Here is a 16,903-nt window from a genome sequence, read left to right on the forward strand (position 1 = left end):
TACCAGTGAATATAAAACAAAAAATTTATATATTACGTCACAAAGATAAAAAAGGAAACAAAGATATTATGACATAAAGTAAATGGAATATGACAGTGCAAGTATATTGTCAATGTAACTCAATAGACGGGTAGGAATGGCGTGATTGAAATGAAGTGTTGGACATGAAGAGAAAAAGGAAAGCAATTTAAAACAAGAAGGAAATAAGAATGAAGAGAAAAGAGGCAGATGAAACCGAAAGAGAGAAAGGGAAACACAATAGAAAGTAATGGAGGGAATATAGAGAAAATGTGTAAACGGTTGAATGAAAGAAATAATAAATGGATTAAATAAGAAATTAAAATAAAAAGTGAGAAGAATCAAAGTAAATTTTACATCAGAAAAACAGAAAAAAAATGCATACCAGTAAAAATAAGCAACAAGAAGAAAATACATAATAAAAAAAGCAATAAAAACCCATAACGTGAATTAATGTATGAAGAAGAAATGAGTCCACACCTGTGGAGTAACGGCTAGCGCCAGGTGGCCCGGGTTCGATTCCCGGTCGGGGCAAGTTACCTGGTTGAGGTTTTTTTCCGGGGTTTTCCCTCAACCCAATATGAGCAAATGCTGGGTAACTTTCGGTGTTGGACCCCGGACTCATTTCACCGGCATTATCAACTTCATCTCATTGAGACGCTAATTAACCTAAGATCTTCACAAAGCGTCTTAAAATAACCTACTAAAAATAAGAAATGAATTAAAAAAGGTGAGAATGAGTGAGATAAAACGAAGAACGATAGATACTGAAAAAATGTCCAAGAAGAACGAAAATGAGTAAATAAGAGAAAACAAACTAAGTATGTAAAAGTAAGGATGGAAAATATATAAAGCAGTGGTCATCAGCACTCGCTGAAATATGCAATGGGTACGCGGTGCCGTCCCGTGTGCACTGTCGTTCAACAGGGAGAGATAGAGAACATACCCGCTAGCAGACTATAGTGCACTGCGTTTTCAGAGGGTAAGAGAGGCTAGCCCCAGCGTGCTCTGTGCTGACGACCCCTGATATAAAGGGTAAAGGTTGCTAATATTTTGTTATACGAGTAATATTGTGGTAGTTCTTTTTACAATTTTACTGACAATGAGCGAGAGAACGACCGGTTTTGTGTAGAAACTTGTCAACGAATATTCCCTTAATACGTTGACGCAAAAAAAATCTGCCTCTTTCTAAGTAAAATTGTAATAAATTCTCAAAAAGAACTGTCACAATATTACTCATATCACAATATTAGCAACCTTTATCCTATATATGAAAATATAAATCAGGAAATAAACAAAGTAGGAAATAATAATATATGGGAAAGGGGAGAAAGAATGAGAGTGGGAAGAGATAAGGGATGAAGGAAAAACATAGGAAACGAACAAAGATTCACACGCGTCGTGATACCACTCCGTCCTCCAGAGTGCTCCACATCTGCTACTTCGTGTCTTGTCTTAAATTCTGTCCTATTAGCCATTAGCTGAAAAGGCGAATGTAGCCGAACTCATCATTGTGAATAATTTAACGCTGCTCGCATCTGAACAATCAGCAAGAGGATGACGCCTACATCTGTAACGAATTTTAATAGTCGAGATTCGCAGTAACTGCAAAATAAAACTGACAAAAGAAAAGAAAACGATAAAAAAGAATGTGGCAAGGAAGGGTGAATAAAAAAAACCGCTCTTATCGCTTAGCGGGTTATTAAACATTAACGATCTATATTTTGTCGAGGAAGAACAACACAAGTGGCGTAATATCTTCTATCTAATGCTTTCATGTCATTAGCTTTAGCAATCTTGCACGTGGTATGTCCGCCTAAGAACAAGGAAATGTTTTGAAGGTCTTGAAGATAATTTCTCATTTCGGCTCGTTCAAAGGGCTATGGAATTATTGTGTTATTTTAGATACACAATAATAGTTTGTCTCTCTTCGCTGTATAATGTTCTTTTAGTCTATTATTTCACTTAACGTGATAAGGGAACAATAATGGTGGGTGGTATACACGTCAAGTCCACTGAAGATTAATGCTTGTTATGTCATAGTCCACTTTAATTCCCGCATCTTTGAGCTAATATTCCATCCTTGTCCATATCCATATTTAAAATGCTTCTATTCGCTTCTCTTCACTTCGTCGTAATGTCCATGTTTCTGCTTCATACAATGCCACATTCCACACAAAGCACTTCATTAGTCTCTTCCTTTGTTCTTTTTCCAGAGGTCCGCAGAAGATTCTCCTTTTTCTATTAAAATTTTCCTCCTTTTCATTTCCTGGGCGCAGCACATGTTACGGCTTATAGTACACCCCAAGTATTTTAAGCTGTCCACTTGCTCTACTGCCTCATTTAGAATTCCAACGTTTATCTTCTGTATTATTCTGCCTATGACATGCTCTTCATCTTATTTGGATTCAACGTTATCCCATACAGATCACAGCTGTCATTTAGCTCCAGTAGCATATCCCTTAGTATCGTCTCCTCTTCTGCTAACAACGCCATATCATCAGCAAATCTTATGCTCTTTATTCTTCTTCCCTCTACTTTTCACCCCTCCCATGTTCTGAAAACAGTTCTTTACCAAATTCTCCAAGTAGATGTTGAACAGGATAAATGATAAACGGCATCTTTGTCGTATTCCTCTCCCTATTTCAGTTCCTTCAGACATTTCTTCTCCTATTCTGTCTTTGACTCGTTGCTTCATGCAAAGGTTACTGAACAGCCTCCTGTCTTTCCAATCCACACCTATTTTCTTCAGGATGTCCATCAGTTCGTTCCAATCCACTCAGTCAAACGCCTTTTGTAAGTCCACAAACACTATATACACTTCTTTATTCTTCTGTAGGTATCTTTCGCCGATTGTTCATGATACAATACAATTCTCGACAGATCGTTAGCAGGAAATAAAGGCATATTCTTTTGGATAAGAGGACATATACCGAATTTCAAAATCTTAGAAATGTAATTTACTTCAAAAAAAAATATTATTAATAGATTATATAATAATATTAATAGTAATAATAATAATAATAATAGTAGTAATAATAATAATAATAATAATAATTTATTTATTTATTTATTTATTTAAATTCAAATATACAGAATAAAGAAATATAATTACAAAAACAAACAAAGATAAATACAAATAAAATAATACAAGCAATATAAAAAGAAGATACAGTAGTATTAACAAAATTTGAGACCGAATGAGCAGCGCTCGTGCTCGGTCGCAGTTCAGATATAATATTAAAATAAAAAATAATAATAATATAAATAAATAAGTAAAATAAAATAGGAACTAAAATATAATTACAGCGGCAATGGAATTAAGTATATACTATAATATTAACACTAGAGAAGAATAATATCGCACGTGAAAAGTAGGATTAATATATATTTCAAAATTATAGAATACAAATATAATATAGGTTGATTAATTCATACACATAGGCTATAAATTTATTTAATCAAATTTAAGATATTAACACGTTTCTAATTTTCTTGTTATATGTTAGTGGGTTACATGTTAGAAGTTCTGGGTGTAATTTAGTTAAAGCATTGTACAACCGAGGGCCAAAATTTATGCTATGCTTTAGACCAGCAGATGTGAGACATTTAGGTTCTACTAATGTTGAATTAATATTTCGTCTTGTGTCATAATTGTGTGTCTGTACTACAAACTTATTACGATTTTTATGATAAAATTTTAACAGCGTATACTTATAAATTTGTTCAATATTAAATACATTAAATTCAGAATAAATTAATTTAGTTGGATAATCGAAACGTTTCTTCAAACAAATTTTAATTATTCGTTTTTGTAGTAAATTTAACGGACTAAGATTAATTTTTGTACTTCCACCCCAAACAATTATACCATATTGAATGATAGACTGAATAATGGCCAAATAAACATTTCGTAAAACTCTAATAGGTAAGTAGCAGCGAAGATTAACGAATTTATAAATTGTTTTACGAAGCCTCTTACAAAGATAAGTAATGTGATGAGGCCATTTTAAATTCTGATCAATAATAATAATTTAAATACTTTGCCATGAAACCCATTTCGTGCTCACCATTGTGTGATTTATTAATCATATTAGATAGTTAAAGTTAACAGCAATTCGTAGTTATCTGTTAATATGACGTAAAGCCAGGGATTAAGAAAACATAAGATACGAAACACATGTCCACCCAGGTCAGTAAAGGTTTATTTTTCTGTCGGGGACCGATCCCTTCTTCGCTTTTTGTAAAATTTCAATACGGTTACAATACAAAAAGCATTAAACAATTCAGTAACGAACAGACTCAAAACTGTTTAATAGAAAACGAAGTTAGCCATGATATATAGGGAAGAGTCGGGTAGTATCGGACATCGGGTAATATCGGACAGTGAGTTTCTTTCATCTACCACAATGATAGTACCTGATTGAAATGGTTACGTTTCTGTGATGTCGCATAGAGAAACGTAACTATGTCATTCAGGTACTACCATATTGTGGTAGATGAAAAAAACGCACTGTCCGATACTACCCGATGTCCGATACTACCCGACTCTCCCCTACACATCCTTAGAATTACAAAAAAAAAAAAAGAGATCAATTTTTCGTATAAACTGTACAGTTCTCGCGTCGAGCTGCTTTTCCCGGATTTCATTTTAATTTGTTGCCGGCAGGGAGATGTTCACTATGCCTCATAAACTTCAAGGTATAAAAATTTTATATTCAACCTCTTTGAGAGTTTAATTCTATGATTTTTTTCCCTTATAACATGACAGCGCATATATTTATACAGTCTGTAGCACAATAAAAGTTTTCCTAATTTAGAATATAATTCATATTTTAATGCAGAACGATTTGGGTTACATTTCCTGTAATGGTGGTCTCAATATGTACGTCGTATATGCCTCAATACAGAATAAACTTGATCCAGATTTTATGGCCACTATAACATTTTGACAAAAAAGAAAGACTTTTATATTGCACACAAAAGACGGCACAAGAATTTGTGTTACAGATATAATGTAATCTTATCGTCACATCGCAATCCTCAACTGTGCTCAATCCTTATATTTAACAAATCTGGACAATAAAGCACTAAATTAAGTAGTGTAAAGATTATATATGTTATACCCATTAGCTCTTCATTCCTTAAGGAAATGAGATTCATGTCTGATTCTTTTATTCCCTTGGTATATGTATAAGCTGTATATCCACATTACTAGAAATGCTATATCTACGACTTACAGAATTTACAGAGAATAAGAAAAGAGTTAAGTTAAACATTCAGCATCCTACAACGCTCCAATTTAACACCACTTGGTTATGTATCTCGTCATTTATGTAGACAATATTCTTATAGGATGTTTAGTATAAAATGTTAATAGCACATCTCTTAATCGGTAATGTTTCATGTTTAGCGTTATCTTAAATTGCAATCATTTGCTACGTATGTATCTCTATTCTAATAGGTAAATTAGCTCAATCAATAGATTATACAGATTGAATGGCTGCATACCATCCAGGTCATCCAAATTCTACATAAATGAACGTTTTTTCAAATGAACCAGGGTTCGGTATTGGGTCCATTGCTTTTCTGTCTCTATATTAACGATATCGCCAAGTCATTTAAATATTGCAGATATATTTATACAGATGACGTTCAATTATACATTTCCGCCGGTCCTGATAGACTAAGTGACTGTATTAATAGACTCAATAAAGATCTCGAATCCGTTTCATCTTGGTCTCAACAATTCGGACTTAACTTAAATACAGATAAATCACAGGCTACCTTATTTTCGAATAAAAGATTAATCCCCGATATTAATAAGCTGAACCTTCCTCCCGTGACTCTGAATAAAGCGATCATTCCATTCAGTTCAACTGTGAAAAACCTGGGAGTTCATTTTGAATCTAAACTTACATGGGACACGCATATCAAACACACATGCAAGAAAGTATTTTCCACTCTTCACCCATTAAAAAGATTGTACCACTATCCAGCTAAATTAAAGCAGACGCTTGTACAGACTCCTACTATGCCTCATTTCGATTATTGTGACGCTTTATTCAGTGATCTCAGGGTGGATTTATCCCAGAAACTGCAATGTGTTCATAATGTGTGTGTTCGCTTCATTTGTAATGTCCGCTACTACGATCACATTTCGCCTTCTTTCGATAAATTATTGTGACTCAGGTTAAATGAGTGGAGAAAGTTACATTCCCTTTCTCTCTTATACCGAATTTTGCACACCTCTACTTCCTCTTACTTATCTGTCCGATGCCACAGTCTTTCTCGGTATCATAACTTAAATACTCGGTCACAATATGATAACACGCTAGAAATACCACACCACACATCATCTCTTTATTCTTCATCTTTCACTGTTGCTACTTCCGTTACTGGAATTCTCTGCCGCCTGAAGTCAAGGGCTGACGAATTTTAATTTCCTTTAAGTGTAAATTAGAAAAATATCTTATGATGAGTTGCCAGACCTAACGCGTTGCAAATATTTAATGGAATGTGTTCCACTGTATTTATTTTTATTTTTTTCTTGTTTCTTATTTTTATTACCTAAATCGTGTTTATTTATCACTTAACGCCAATATGTATCCCACTGTGTTGTTTTTTATTAATAATCTATTTTTTGTGTGCATTTTATTCAATTGTCGGTTTCTGGTTTATCTAATTATGTAAATCCTACTTAATTGTAATCTAATACTAATATGTATACTAATGTGTTTATTTTTATTTTACTGTGTACATTTTTTTATTGAATTATCGGCTTCTGTTTTTATGTGATTCGTATTTGATTCTAACAACATTAATATGTATTCCACTATGTTTATTTTTATTTTATAAGGTACATTTTTATGTAACTACCTCTTTGGATCTCATTATACACCTAAATTGTATCAGTATGAAAGTACTTCATTCCGATCCAGTTTTATGTTCAACTATGTAAGCAAATTTTAATCCTGGTTGAGTGTAAGAGAAGGCTTATGGCCTTAACTCTGCCAGGTTAAATAAAGCTATTATTATTATTATTATTATTATTATTATTATTATTATTATTATTATTAAACTTGGATGTTATCTGAGGAGAACCTTATATCTAAAATTTCTGTCACTGTTGGTATAATACCCGAAACCTAAGGTTATATACAGGGACCGGCAGAAAAACCTGACTATTTTGAAATGTGTATATAAGTAACAAAATTTATTGAAGTGAAAGGTTTAACCATCACAATATTTACAACAAATACTGCCATTTTCAGTACTTACATTAAACTGGTCAAGAAATTTTAAGAAGTTGCATATATCGGAATTAAAACCAATCAATTACAGTGTAATTTGATCTCCTAAATTCGAAAACGATACCGAAAATGCTTAGTTTGTTCTTAGTTTCAAGATATTTTGAACTTTATAATTTATTATAAATTATTTTCTCAATCACCACCGAATAACAAGTAAATTTTTTTTCATACCTCCGAGGTCAAGCTAGCTGATTCTTACGAAAATTGACGTGCTGATTCCGAAAATATCATTGGATTTTTTCTATTGGGTCTAGTTCAAAAGATATTAAAGAAAAGATATTCAATAAGAACCAAAATTCTAGAAATTTTAAATATGTCATATTAAGCACATACCTTACAAACATGGTTTTTTAGCCTTTATTTTGTATTTTGCTTCTGGGGCATCCCTTATTACTGACCAGCAATAATCAGCTTTATTTCTAGAGTAGCGATATCTTGGTGAAAACATTCCCCCCAAGCATACAAAGTGTAACTCTGCTAAAGATCTAATCTTAATGAAACTACTTTCAATTCTGAACATACACACTACTTGTAGTTATAATTCAAACAGTTAATTAATACCTTAATGTTATCATATCTCTCTTTCTTGGATACTGAATGTCTGACTGGAATACTTGATAATTTATTGCCATTATGCAGTAATACTGCTTTGAGACTGACTTTGGATGTGTCCATAAAAAGGCGCCACTCGTCTCGATGTGTTGAATCCCCATGGCATCCATTATCTATCAACATCATTACAGAATACAAGATTGTTCTGCAAAAAAAAAAAAAAAAAAAAAAAAAAAATCTTTCCACGGGACGCTGGCGAACTCGAAATTCGGTAATTTTAACATTTTTTTTCAAGAAAATTAATTAAACTGCTTAAGTCGTGACACTAATAACTCAGCCTTGTTCTTAAGTAGTTCTAAGTCCCTAACGACATCATTTAGTTCATTTTGAATCATTATTTTAGGAATGCTTACTTTTATAAGATATATCTCTCGCTGGCTGCTGAATAGAGCATATTAGTAAATTTTTTAATTGTGTAGTAACTGATTTATAAATGTGTACACTGTATATATATATATAGATTTATTTATTTAACCTGGTAGAGATAAGGCCGTCAGGCCTTCTCTGCCCCTCTACCAGGGGATTACAACTATAACATGAACAATAAGATTACAATTAATATTAAATTTACAATTACAATAAAAATTAAAGTACGACAAGAATACCTGATTAATGAAAGCTAGACATTTTATCATAGAAGTTAAGAACAAAGAATATTTTTGTATTTACTAAATTACAAATTAAACCTACAATAACAAAATTCTATAGTGATGAAATTACCGGATATTGAGATATTTTGTGGTAGACTAAAAGAACTATTTACAAGAAACCATGTCTGAACGAGTCTCAATTACTGACCAAGTGCCTAGTAAGTTTGCGTTTGAATTGAATTTTATTTCGACAGTCCCTGATGCTAGCAGGTAACGAATTCCAGAGTCTTGGCAGGGCTATTGTGAAAGAGGATGAGTATGAGGAGGTGCGATGGGATGTTATTGTTAGTATTGTTTCATGGCGAGAGCGTGTGTTCAGATTGTGGTGGGAAGAAAGGTAAGTGAAGCGAGACGACAGGTACGAAGGAATAGAAGAGTTCAAGATTTCGAAGAGAAAGAGAAGTGAATGTAAATTTCTTTTCTTATCTAGTTTAAGCCAACCTATTGCTTCCAGGGATGGGGTAATATGATCATATTTACGAACATTGCTTACAAAACGTACACACAAATTATGAGCACGTTGAAGTTTCATTTTGTTGTCGCTGGAAAGGTCAGTCAGTAAAATGTCAGCATAGTCAAAATAGGGAAATACAAGGGTCTGCACAAGGGACTTTTTTAAGCAAGAGGGAAGATATATATATTTCTTACTGTGTCATTACACTATGAGTTTATCGATATACTTATAAGTCAAAATATATCAAATGTAAATAAATATCATCTCGAGAAAAATCGTGAAATTCGAGCAAAAACGCTATCCAAAATCTAAATGAGAACTAATCCACCTTAAGGAAGGTAATTTTCGTTTTTAGCACTCAGAAATTAGTAAGAAATGACTAACTTCATCTCCGATACATTTTGGCTGTTGACCACTGTTATCGGTCCTTTGTTTTGAAAATTGTGTCAGATAAATCCTTCAGATCAGCAATAGTGTGAGGTCTTCCAGTATACACCTTTGATTTGAGGTAACACCAGAGGACATAATCACACAGCGTCAGATCTGGGGAACGAACAGGCCATTTCTTGACACTATACGTCCGGTAAACATTTCCTGGACCACGCTCTTTGACATCCTTGCAATGTGCGCAATAGCACGATCTTGTTGGAACCAAATATTTTCAATTCCATGTCTAGCTAACTCGGGTGCAATGAAGTAACAATTACTCAGCATTTGCATTTTCGAGGGTACGAACAGTACGGGGACGACCAGTTGGTTTGTTTTTCTGGGCTGAGCTTGTCTCTCGAAAATATCTGATCCAAAGCACTATTGTGTTGCGTCTGGGTACACTACCGTGACGATCAATATTGAACATCTACGAAATGATCGCTGTGTTTGGATAACACAATAACCGGTTTTAAAATTGGTTTCACCCGGTCCACTTCTACATCTTATCTTATCTGAAATGAAATGGAATTGTTTGACAAAGACAAAACACTAATCAGCAATTACCCCACTAAATTGTGGGACAGGTACAGTCCCATAAAAAATCTTCAGGCTATTCTGCCGGTCCCTGTATTTAAATTTCCGGATACCAAGCATGCTCTACTTTTGACTGGTTTAGAAAATATCAATTTTGAATCACTATTATAATATTTCTTATAATAATAGAGCATACTTTTATTGTACATCAAATATTAAATTAATATAGCCCTCATGTTTTAGAATTATAAATAATTTAGTTGAAACTTCTATAGTAGGCCTACTATCCACGAACTCGCCGCTTCCTTTCATATTTTGATATAACTGTTTCTTGTTGACTGTAAACAGTAGGCATTACATAGTGAGGTATGTTTAAAAACTTTTCTTTTATTTCGTATCCCCTACAATCAAACAAAGGGGCGCATAATGATGTTGAGGTTAAGGCATTAAGTTGCAGGCCGGAAGTAGCTGGTTCGATTCCACCTCAAACACAAATGAGTAAAAAGACATTTCCTTGGAGATAAAAGCGGCTAGCACGTAGTACAAACATTCGTATTTTTACTAATACTATTTGTCTAGAGCAGGGGTCGTTAGCACAGAGCACGCTGGGGCTAGCGTCTCTTACCGGCGGAAAACGCAGTGCACTATGGTATGCTGCTAGCGGGTATGCTCCCTATCTCTTCCTGCTGCAAGACGGTGCACACGGGACGGCACCGCTTACCCTTTGCACATTCCAGCGAGTGCTGACGACCACTGGTCTAGAGGATCTGCGTGATCCGTGCTGGGAATATCTTGTACTTTACCTTGAAAATTTCCAAAAGTTCGTAGGTAGAGTTTTTGAACAGTCTCTGCGTCTGTTTGCTAATTTTACGAAATTGAAATACACCAGAGGGATAAATTATTCTTTATAAGACGTCCTATGATATGAACAAAAATCACGATCCTACTTGCAATAGTTACCGGATAAGACATTGTTAAACATTTGGGCAAAAACATTTTTTCTAAAAAACTATGAACTTTCCACCATTATGATAGTATAATTTTTTGTTACATACAACATGAGCTATTCGCTCTGGAAATCTGCAGGCTATTTCACTTCTACCGTATATAAACCTTTTTAATATTATCATTTTTATATAATCCTCTTAACAATTTTTGTTGTACGTTCTTAACATTGTTATATTATGATTTTTGACAAATTTATGTTTTTAGTAATCAATTATTGTAAGATTTTTCTCCTCTTATATCAATCTTGCTATCTCTGTTCTTTTACTATATTTTATATGGTAATCCTTGTCTTTAATGGCAGCTCAAAATTGAGAAGTTTGTAAAACAAATACGAGTAAATGAAGGACATGCAGTAGAACAATACGAAATAGTTTAAATATTAGGACTATAAACAAGTAACAGCACTTGAACTAGTTTACTCCGTATCTTCACCCCGAAGTATTAAATGGGAACCTGCCTACGTGCAAAGATGCGATGCTACTACAGTAAAACAAAGCATGAGTTACTCATCTGACCATGTGTCTGGTTCTTCATCTCCAGGTCGGTAGCTGAGAGCTAGCACAATTCATCATGATTAATAAAATAATAAAAACGATGAACTGAGGCAAGTGCTATAATAAGAAGGCTGAGTATCATGGCTTTATTGCTCTCGAGATATACTTTCGTATAATGTTTATACTGAAGCTTAATTCCCCTAATGAGCAATTCTCGGTGTATAAAGTTGCGTCGCTTATCTCACCTACGAGTATCACGCTCGTAAATCCGGAATGCACGGCGGTTGTAAGGTGCAGGATGTAGGTCAAACTTGCCACAAGATTGCAACGAGTTCAGAGTGCATGTTTAATTATACTGCAGATGCAGTTCCCACATCGTACATCTTAAAGACCAAGGCGAGGGCAGAATGGAGAAAGAACAGAACTGAGACTTGAGAAGTAGCACTGATAATAAAATAAGCAAAGGAAAACTATGGGCATGAAAATAGAATAGACGAGAAAAAGAAAGGAAATAGGGAAAGAAAAACAGACGATACAAAAGAAAATAAGTGAGGGAAGGAAAGGAATAAAGAAAGGATCAGAGAACAATGGAAAAGGGTGAATTGGAGCGGAAATGACAGAAGCGTGATAAGCCAAAAAATTGGGCAGGGAGAGAAGTACGTAGTAAAAAAAATTGGTAAAGGGAGAGGATAGGAAGGGAAAGATGAAAACAAGACTATGAGAACTAAAAGAGGGAAGAGTAGAGTCGAAATGTGAGAGAGAAGTATGAAAAGAAGAGAGGAGTGTAGAGGGGGATGAGAGAGGAAACGACAGAATAGAGGAGAGGAGAGGAGAGGAGATGAGGGGAAGGGAGAGGGGGAGAGAGGAGGGGAAGAGAGAAGTTGGGAGAAAATAGGTCATAGAACGGGAAGAGAGGGGAGAGAGGACGGGTGGAAAAAGAACGGAAAGGGAGTGGAGAGAGAACGGGAGGGGAGGGGATGAGAGAAGAAGGGAGGGAGGGAGGGAGAGAGAGGAAAAGAAAATAAGAAGAGATGAAAGGTGAAAGGACGGTAGGAGAGGGAATGTGGTGGGAGGAAAGGGTATGGGAGGAGAGGAAAGGGAAAAGGAGAGGAAACGAAAGAGGAAAAGGAAGAGAGTGAACAAGGGACATGAGTAAGGAGGAGGCGGCAGTCAAGAAAAGAATAAAAGCTTAGAGGTTAAAGGAACTGGGATCAGAGAATAAAATATAGGAAAGAATATTGGAGAGTAAATAAGAGAGGAGACTAAGTAAGAGTTTAGGGTAATTAATAGGGGAGAGTAAATAATAAGAGCAGGAAAGAGAAGACGAGAAGAGAGTAAACTAGGACCGTGAGTAAAGAAGAGGCGGTAGTCAAAAAGAGAATGAAAAGTTACAGAGCAAAGAAAGGTGGGATCAAAGAATACGGTAGAATAAAGAATACTGGAGGGTAAATAAGAGTGAGAGTAAGAGTTTAGGATAATAAATTAAGCGTGGAGATCAAATAAGAGGAGAAAGTAAATAAGGCGAAAAAGTAAAGAAGAGAGGTGAGGAAAGAAGAAAGAAGGCCAAGACAAAAAAGGAAGAGCATGATGAAAAGTTGGTAAAGAAAAAGGAAATAGAAGAGCGAAGAGAAAAAGTGAACAAAGAAGTCAAGGGATCAAAGAACAGAATGGAGCAAAGAAGTGAAGGGAACAAAGAAGTGAAGGGAACAAAGAAGTGAAGGGAACAAAGAAGTGAAGGGAATAAAGAAGTGAAGGGAAGAAAGAAATGAAGGGAACAAAAAAGTGAAGGGAACAAAGAAATGAAGGGAACAAAGAAGTGAAGGAAACAAAGAAGTGAAGGGAACAAAGAAGTGAAGGGAAGAAAGAAATAAAGGGAACAAAGAAGTGGAGGGAAGAAAGAAATGAAGGGAGCAAGGAAGTAAAGGGAACATAGAAGTGAAGGGAGCAAAGAAGTGAAGGGAACAAAGAAGAGAAGGGAACAAAGAAGAGAAGGGAACGAAGAAATGAAGGGAGCAAAGAAGTGAAGACTAGGAAGACCAAAAGAGAGTAAAAGAGAATATGTCAAATAACAGGGGAAAGTAAATAAGGGAAGAGAGTAAATATGGAAAGACAGTAAAGAAGGGAAGATAGTAAATATGGAAAGACAGTAAATAAGGGAAGAGAGTAAATATGGAAAGACAGTAAATAAGGGAAGAGAGTAAATATGGAAAGACAGTAAATAAGGGAAGAGAGTAAATATGGAAAGACAGTAAATAAGGGAAGATAGTAAATATGGAAAGACAGTAAATAAGGGAAGATAGTAAATATGGAAAGACAGTAAATAAGGGAAGAGAGTAAATATGGAAAGACAGTAAATAAGGGAAGAGAGTAAATATGGAAAGACAGTAAATAAGGGAAGATAGTAAATATGGAAAGACAGTAAATAAGGGAAGAGAGTAAATATGGAAAGACAGTAAATAAGGGAAGAGAGTAAATATGGAAAGACAGTAAATAAGAGAAGAGAGTAAATATGGAAAGACAGTAAATAAGGGAAGATAGTAAATATGGAAAGACAGTAAATAAGGGAAGAGAGTAAGTATGGAAAGACAGTAAATAAGGGAAGATAGTAAATATGGAAAGACAGTAAATAAGGGAAGATAGTAAATATGGAAAGACAGTAAATAAGGGAAGAGAGTAAATATGGAAAGACAGTAAATAAGGGAAGAGGGTAAATATGGAAAGACAGTAAAGAAGGGAAGAGAGTAAATATGGAAAGACAGTAAATAAGGGAAGAGGGTAAATATGGAAAGACAGTAAATAAGGGAAGAGAGTAAATATGGAAAGACAGTAAATAAGGGAAGAGAGTAAATATGGAAAGACAGTAAATAAGGGAAGAGAGTAAATATGGAAAGACAGTAAATAAAGGAAGAGAGTAAATTTGGAAAGACAGTAAAGTGAAGGATATATGAGACTAAAATATGTTAGTTAAGAGGGAAAGAGAGTAAAGGAGGGACGAGAGTAAAGAAGAAAAAGGGTAAAGGAGGAAGAGTGTAAAGAAGGAAAGAGAATAATGAACGTATAAGGGTAAAAGAGAGTACTGCAAGCGACAATAGATAAGAGAAGATAGTAAATGAAAGTAGAAAGAAAATAAGTGAGTAAGTTAAAGAATTGAAAACAGTAAATGGAGGTAGAAAGAAAAGAAGAGAGTAAAGAAGAGAAAAGAGTCAAGAAGGAAATAGATTAGGAAAGAGAAATGACTTAAAGAATAAAACAGTACAGAAAGTAGAGTAAAGAAGGGAATTAAAGGAAGAAGAGTGAATATTTATGAGAAGAGATTATGAAAATAAGGAGAAAGAAATGTAAACTAATAACAGAATGGACAATGGTGAAATACCTGTAAGATATTTCTAGAATTCCCATACAGGTATATACCGAGTCTAAAAATCGTCATAATGTTAGTGTCGGATAAGACTGAGTTAGAAAAAGCAGTTGTAGAAAAAGTTTGTGCGAACTATTACATTTTATCTCCTATTCCCGTTCCACCATTGCTCCATTATCTCGCAGTTTCTATGGATTTCTTAACCTGCATCTCGCACACTTGATATTCATGCTAACAGTCCGCCCTCTTATTGGCCCACCCTTTGCTTCCCAATCGCTCGTCACCCCTATTTCCCTCCTGAATTGCAAAGTGCCTTGACTCCTTCAGTCCCGTCGAGGCGCGGGAGTAAAAGCACAAATATTTGAGGGGCGCAAGTAGCGGCGAGAGCTCAACATGTCTGGGATCATGAGTGACACATGTCGCATGCCAAATGATTGCCCGGGAATTACTCGTTACTTAAAAATTAAGAAAGAAGTTGAGATCTTACTACACCGGATGGATGTTACAAAGATCAGTGAAGGACTTCGGAACGAGAGCCTGGATGACATGTACACATTTAGGTAAAAACGCGTTATATACCATGTTTTCAGTATCAGGGATGCTTAAGTAGTGCAAATATTTCGAGGTATTTATGTGTACATTCACTCATCCTCTATTTCCGAGTGGCTATACAGGGTAGAGCTGCGGACGGAGCGAGTAGAACTGTTGAGTTACTCGGTTCTATCGGTTTATGTGCTTGGCAGCGGAGCACCGAAGTTACTCGGTTAACCGTAACCGTTACCGGTCAATTCAAGCATTCAAACAGAGTTCGCGTGTTTTACTTAATTCTAGCAGACAACAACGTAGGTACCGTTGTATTTAAATATTTTCTGCTGCAGGACACATTAAACCCTTATCCCCAAGGCGGGCTGAAAGACCTCTAATATTGAAGAGGAGTTCATCCTATTATATGACCTGTCAAGTCGACCTAACGAACATTGACAGTCTGAACATATTACTATACATTCCAATAATAATAATAATAATAATAATAATAATAATAATAATAATAGTAATAATAATAACAATAATAATAATAGTAATAATAATATGTATTATTATTATCATCATCATATTAGAGTGTTTGATTAATATTAAAATATGTTAAAAAAAGAAGTGCATTATATTTTTCTTCTATTTGTGTTTATTGGATTTGTATTACCTCATGTCATAATTTTATTTGTATTTATTTCTACGAATTATGTTACCTAATTACTTTAATTTATCAATAATATTACTCTTCATCAAAGAGAACATGGTTGTATTGAAGGCTAGTAATGTTATAAAATAAATAAACATTATGTTCTTCAGTTTAAGATTCCACGTTTTATTGATTATTTTATCCACTTTCCGTAATAGTAAATAATTCTGTGTGTTATTTTTAAGCGTTTTAGGTAGCGCTTCATGGAGCCCGTTTCTTTCTATCTTTTTTTTTAATTAGCTGAAGCGTTTAACGTTTACATCACATGTTAATTCATTAGTTGTTAGTATTATAAGTTATTTTATCAATTTTATTTCGTCTGTCATATATAACAACACTGAAAGTTAAATAGGCCTTTCATAAAAAATAACTCCGCAAATAATTGTAATCATGCAAATGAAATTTGCAACCGCCATTTTGCAATGAAGAAAAGCACTTTTTTTCTCGTCAATTGGCAAAGCGAAAGTGCTTTACTACAACTTTTTTAAAACATGCTTGGTTTCACTTTCAAAGTGCGTTCTAAAATCGACTCAATCTATTTAAATTTTAAATCTGCCGCCACAAATTTGTACTCTGTACTGTACTCGGTTCAACCGAGTAATGACGTCACAGTAACTGCTCCGAACCGAACCGCTCCGACCCCAGCCCTAATACAGAGTGTTTTCGAGGTGGTGTCACAAACTTTCAGGGATGATGGGGAAGGGTACATGTATCAATTTGAGATCAGTAGACAGCGGAAAAAAATGTCATCCGGACGTGCAGGTAATTACAACGCGCCTAGTTTGTCTCGTCA

The sequence above is a fragment of the Periplaneta americana genome, chromosome 11 (genome assembly GCF_040183065.1).
Source record: "Periplaneta americana isolate PAMFEO1 chromosome 11, P.americana_PAMFEO1_priV1, whole genome shotgun sequence".
In the NCBI taxonomy this organism is placed as follows: Eukaryota; Metazoa; Arthropoda; class Insecta; order Blattodea; family Blattidae; genus Periplaneta; species Periplaneta americana.